Source organism: Lycorma delicatula, chromosome 10 (assembly GCF_047948215.1).
Source record: "Lycorma delicatula isolate Av1 chromosome 10, ASM4794821v1, whole genome shotgun sequence".
In the NCBI taxonomy this organism is placed as follows: domain Eukaryota; kingdom Metazoa; phylum Arthropoda; class Insecta; order Hemiptera; family Fulgoridae; genus Lycorma; species Lycorma delicatula.
The window spans coordinates 64,881,130-64,887,818 of NC_134464.1; the positions used below are offsets into that span (position 1 = coordinate 64,881,130).

Below are 6,689 nucleotides of genomic sequence, written 5' to 3' on the forward strand. Positions count from 1 at the left end.
TTGATGATGATGGTGAGGATGAGAATGATGATGATGGTGATTGGTGATCGCTGAACAATGGCATTGATCTGACCCAATCGGTACCCATTGAAACGTGATCTGTGATCTAATCGGTGCTCATTGAATGGGGATCAAGCATTCAATGAACGATGATTTATGACCTGATCGGTGCTCAATGAATAATGGTGATCGTGATCTGATCGTTGTCAATGACAGCTGATTGGTGATGTACTAAAACTAACCTAAAGCTTGTTGTGTATTTGGGATTGCAATGGTTAAATCGTCGATAGGCATTGAAAATATAATTTGTAAAAATGTTTGACTTAGCACGCAGTTTAATATATTTTATTTGATAATGTAAATCAATTCAAACAATAAATTACTTCAAAATTCTCATACAATTGGGAAAGAAGAGATGCTGTGAGTGTTGAGATGTATGACTAACACTGTAATGGTGGTAAGAATAATATTCTGCTTTTTATTTTAAGGGACTTTCAAACATCAACTACACAATATGACTATGCCCAACTTTCCCACCCTGACTCTCAGAGAACCAAAAATAATCAAAGAATTTTATTGAGGAAAACTATGAATTATCTGGGAAATTTTAAAAATATCTTAGGGAATTTCACCTATGCAATTAATATTAAGTTTTCTTACCTTTAACTTTACCTTTTTTTCAGATATTGATTCTTTTTTATGAACATTTACAGATTACTTACATTTTTTATATATCTGGGCATGTTATTTTAGTTTCTGTTGGTGCATCACTTCTGTCTGGAAAATATAAAAATAAAAATTTACTATAATTAAAAAGCAATAGAACAATGTTAAAGCCTGACAGAAAATTGTGTTAATTATATTTACCTCTTCTATGAATCATGAGACCTTGCCGATGGTGAGCGGAATGAGTACTCAGTGACACAGAGTAGCTGGACCAAAGGTGCAACCACATCGGAGAGGTATCTGTTGAGAGCCAGAAGGAAGGATTCCTGAAACATGGAAGCAACTCTTTCAGTAGTTGTTAAGGGCGTAGGTCACGATGACTTAAATAACCGTACCAACATCACTCATTCCTGAAAGCAATAGAAAACTTCAGCTGCTTTTTTTTGAAGAAAATGTAGCTCTCTGCATTTTCATAAAACAAAGATTGAGGCGCCTTCCATTGTAAAATGTTCTGGAGGTAAACTAGTTCCCCGTTTGGTTCTCTGGGTGGGGATTAATATGGAAGGGGTCACCAGAAAATTAAAAAATAACATTCTACGAGTCGGAGCGTGGAATGTTAGAAGTCTAAAAAAGGTTGGTAAGTTAGAAAATTTAAAGAGAGAAATGGATAGAATAAATTTAGATGTAGTAGGAATTAGCGAGGTTCGGTGGGAAGAGGAAAACTACTTTTAGTCGGGTAATTTTAGAATAATTAACTCAGCTTCAAATAATGGGCAGGCAGGAGTAGGTTTCGTAATGATCAATAAGATAGGGAAGAGAGTAAAGTATATCAAAACACGTAGCGATAGAATCTTTGTAAGAATAAAATCAAAACCTAAACTGATAACGATTGTTAACATCTATATGCCTACAAGCGCCCATGATGATGATGAGATAAGAAGAAATTGATGCGGCAATTAAACTCATAAAAGGTAATGAAAATTCAATAATAGTTGGATTGGAAAGCAAGCATTGGAAAAGGCAAGGAAAGAAATATAGTGGGTGAATATGGGCTGGGCAAAAGTAATGAAAAAAGGGACCGACTTACAGAATTTTGCACGAAGTATAATTTAGTAATTCCCAACAACCAGTTTAAAAATCATAATAAAAGAACATACATATGGAAAAAGCCAGATGATACTGCAAGGTATCAGATATATTACAGCATGGTTAAGCAAAGATTTAGAAATCAACTCATCGACTGCAAAGCTTACCCTAGAACAGACATTGATAGCAACCATAATTTGGTGATAATGAAATGTAGGTTGGGGTTTAAAAACCTGAAGAATAAATCTGTGGAATTTAGAGAAGCTTGATGAAGAGAAGGTAAAGATTTTTCAGGAGGACATCACAAGAGGCCTGAGTAAAAAATATAAGGTAGAAATTTAGAAGAAGAATGAGAGAATGTTAAAAAGGAAATTCTTAAATCAGCAGAAGCAAACGTAGGCGGAACAAAGAACTGGTAGAAAACCTTGGATTTCAGACGATATATTGCAGCTGATGGATGAACGTAGAAAATACAAGAATGCTAGTGATGAATAAAGTAAAAGAAACTATCAACAATTAAGAAATACTATAAACCGGAAGTGCAAACTAACGAAAGAAGAGGGGATTAAAGACGAGTGTTCAGAAGTAGAAAGAGAAATGAACATTGGTAAAATAGACTGAGCATACAGGAAAGTTAAGGAAAATTTTGGGGTACATAAATTAAAATCTAATAATGTGTTAAACAAAGATTGTACACTGATTTATAATATGAAAGGCAAAGTGGATAGATGGATGGAATATATTGAAGAGTTATAAAGAGGTAATGAATTAGAAAATGGTGTTATAGAGGAAGAGCAGTTAAGTCAAAGGGGATGAAAGGAGAGAAACAATACTGAGATCTGAATTTAAGAGAGCATTAAAAGATATGAATGGCACAAAGGCTCCTGGAATAGACGAAATACCTGTAGAATTACTGCACAGTGCAGGTGAGGAAGCGATTGATAGATTTCATAAGTTGGTGTGTAATATTTATGAAAGAAGGAAAGTGCCATCAGAATTCAAAATGAGTGTTATAGTCATGATACCAAAGAAAGCAGGAGCAAATAAATGTGAAGAATAAATAACAATTAGTTTAACTAGCCATGCATCAAAAATTTTAGAATTCTGTACAGAATAAATGAAAGGAGCGTGGAAGAAGTGTTAGGAGAAGACCAATTTGGTTTCAGGAAAAGTATACGGGGCAAATGAAGTGATTTTAGCATTCAGATTGATAGTAGAAGGAAGATTAAAGAAAAACAAACCAACATAATTGGCATTTATAGACCTAGAAAAGGCATTTGATAACGTAAACTGGAATAAAATGTTAAACATTTAAAATAAATTAGGGTTCAAATACAGAGATTGAAGAACAATTGCTAACATTTACAGGAACCAAACAGCAATAGTAACAACTGAGAACATTAGACAGAAGCCATAATAAAAAAGAGTCAAACAAGGATATTCCCCATCACTGTTACTTTTTAACATTTACATAGAACTAGCAGTTAATGATGTTAAAGAACAATTCAGATCTGGAGTAACAGTACAGGGTGAAAAGATAAAGATGCTATGATTTGCTGATGATATAGTAATTTTAGCTGTGAGTAAAAAATATTTAGAAGGAACAATCAACAGCAAGCATGATGAAATACTATGCAAGAAAATAAACAAGAACAAAACAAAAGTAATGAAATGTAGTAGAAATAACGAAGATGGACCACTGAATGTAAAAATAAGAAGAGAAAAGATTATGGAGGTAGAAGAATTTTGTTATTTGGGAAGTAAAATTACTGAAGATGGACGAAGTAGGAGCAATATAAAATGATGAATAGCACAGGCGAAACAAACCTTCAGTCAGAAATATAATTTCCTTACATCAAAAATTAATTTAAAGGTGGAAAATATTTTTGAAAGTATATATTTGGAGCGTAGCTTTATATGGAAGTGAAATTTGGACGATTGGAGTACCTGATAAGAAAAGATTGGAAGCTTTTGAAATGTGGTGCTATAGGAGAATGTTAAAAATCAGATGGGTGGATAAAGTGATAAATGAAGATGTGTTACAGCAAACTGATGAAGAAAGAAGCATTTGGAAAAATAAAGTTAAAAGAAAAGACAGACTTATAGGCCATATATTAAAGCATATATTACATTAGGCATATTATAGGCCAGATATTAAGGTATGGGGTATACTAAAATTAAACGACCAGCACTTGATAGGGAATCTTGGAGAGTTGCATCAAACCAGTCAAATGACTGAAGACAAAAGGATATATTTTATAAACAATAATTGATTTATAAACAATTACAAACAATAAACAATAATTGGTCTATCCTCCATCCACTATTTATAGGCACCAAATATGATAAAAGTTAAAATTAATGTTAACATTGTCCCTTATAATGGTTACAAAAATTTTTTTTTTAAATTTTGAGATTTTCAATAGGAAAACAAAGTATAGGTTTTTCCATAAGTCTTACTTAAATTAGTCCTAAATAATTCTTAATTAATGTTTATTTATTATAATTGAAATACTAATTGCAATATACTTAATCAGAATATATTTGCTTTAAAAAAAAAGGTATTCTTGAGAATTACTACAACACAATTTTCAAAAATTATTATTATTTTATATCCGGTTATAAAAATTAGAAAACCTTTTTTTTTCTTTACATAAAAAGTAAAACCACTTGTTATTCAATTTAAGCCAGTTAATAACAGATCTTTATTAAAGATAAGAATTAAGAACACATGTTAAATTTAAAATATCAGCTGGTTTTTTGAGAGAGTTAGCTTTGAAAAGATTCACATATTTCCACCATAGATAGTTTGAAAACAATGATAACATAAAAATCACAAACAATATGTATTGGTAAAAAAAAGGTAATAATAATAAAAGTACAAAAAAATTACAGATCTGGAATTAATAGTTAATTTTTGTAAACTTCCTAGGTGATAGAAATAAATGTCAAAAATAAAACAGTAAAGATAATAAAATAAACATACTCAAAAGTTAAATTTTTGGGTGGAATTTCCAAACCCTTTGAAACTATAGTGAGAAAAAGTAATGGTCTCTCACCAAAACTATTCAATTGCACTATGGAAAAGTTAATTGAAAAATATAATAACATAATACAAATACTTAATAAAAATGAAAATCTAAAAATGGGGGCACAACATCTAAATGTTTAAATGAAAACATTTTAGCATTTGCTCATGATTGTAACTTCAGTAAAAGACAGTAGAGAATTCAAGAATTAGGAAAAAAATATGCAAACAAAACCAAGCTACAAATTTCATATAATGTATTTTAATAATAAAAATTGAATCCAAATTATGAAAAAATTCAGAATAAGAATCAATCAAAATTGTCCAAAAGTTTAAATATTTAGGTTAAATAATTACCCTGAATGTTTTTTTTTTTTTAAATAAAAAAAAAAGAAGTAAAAGCCAGAAAACAAAATATGAAAGTGGCTTTCATCATAAACAAAATAAAAAATTCTTATTCAAAAATGCTTAAAGACTACAAAAGCATATTTTTACAAGTGTTGGGTAGTACGTAAGGTCTACAGAGTTTTTTTAGGAAAAATCTAGTAACTGTTGAAAAAATTACTTTAAAAAACTCTACAGCCAAAACTCAAGGATAATATTTATAAATTAAGCAAATCAGAAGAGATTTACCAAAATTTTGAAATGTTACACAAATAGAAAATGAACTCAAATTTTATGGTCACTAAATTGAATAGATGAAACTAAATTAACAAAACAAATATTTAATTTTATTTTTTAATAAAGGAAAACCTAAATAACTATGTTAAAAGTTTTTAAATGTCTGTTTCAGATTAATAACACTCTTTCTTCCAAATGCCTTATGCAAATAATTATTTATTTATTAACAGCATACACCAATTCACAAAAATACAATAAATATACACATGACTTACAGGTCCAAACAGGTAAAATATATTTTTTTTTACTTCATTCCTATTTACTCCAGGAAGGAGATGATTTTAGGGAGCTTCAAAAGACTTTTGCTAGAAAAATTCTAATTTGAAAATAATTTAATAACTTAGGTATTATTTCTTTTATGCTGTTAAATGAATAAATATACTGTACTATGCATTTCACATTTGTATTATGTCAAATTTGAGTTTATGAATAAAAATGTTTGTAGCTTAAATTTAAATCATTTGTCTCAAAGTAAACGTTTACGGATTTCTTTATGTATAAATGTTAAAAACTTAAAGCAAACCATTAAAACAGACAGCTAGAATAGGGAAATCGTTAGTGCTACTTAATATTCAGCAGCAAAACCAATATTTAACTGATAATATTGAATAATATCTTTAACACAGTGATTAGAACTGATAAGCATAAATAATACAAAGTAACTTTGTTCATGAGCAGAAAATAGAAAATGAGTAAAAAAAAGTTTCAGATAAAATGCACGTAAAACGTTGGGTCTAAATTACAGTTTGGTCCAAATTAAGTAAAATGTTACTTCTTTAAAATCACTTATATTTTTAATTTACCTAGATAACGATTTATCAAGTAGAACATAAGTGTACCATGAGCTTAAAATATTATTTTATCATTCACAGAAACCAGTCGGTAAATCTATCAAATAATTTTTCGTATTAAGCATTCAAGAACTACACAAACAAACAAACCCACGCCATTACACTGATTAACTATTAAGATAGCGTCCTTTCAAACGCTATCTTTGCAACAATTATATCACTATTAACCGGAAAAAACTTAATCGACCGACATTTTGATTTTTGAAGTCTACGCGGGAAACAAGCCAATAATTGTAAGTCGTGAATGTAACGTTAACTAAATGAATTAAAATATTACTCCGGAACACTTTATTAAAAACCTAGTAAAAGAGAAAATTTAAATTAAAATATTATATTTATAATATATTATTAATTCACACGAATTCATAATCATTTTT

At 29.6% G+C, this 6,689-nt stretch overlaps 1 long non-coding RNA gene across 1 annotated transcript; it reads right to left on the bottom strand.

The window, feature by feature from the left end:
• Positions 1-661: 661 nt before the first annotated feature.
• On the bottom strand, positions 662-6,367 carry LOC142331202 (uncharacterized). The gene is made up of 3 exons (XR_012757917.1): positions 6,265-6,367; positions 868-992; positions 662-777 (listed from the first exon to the last, which is right to left on the bottom strand). It is a non-coding gene; the product is annotated as an uncharacterized LOC142331202 (long non-coding RNA).
• Between the last annotated feature and the right edge of the window lie 322 nt (positions 6,368-6,689).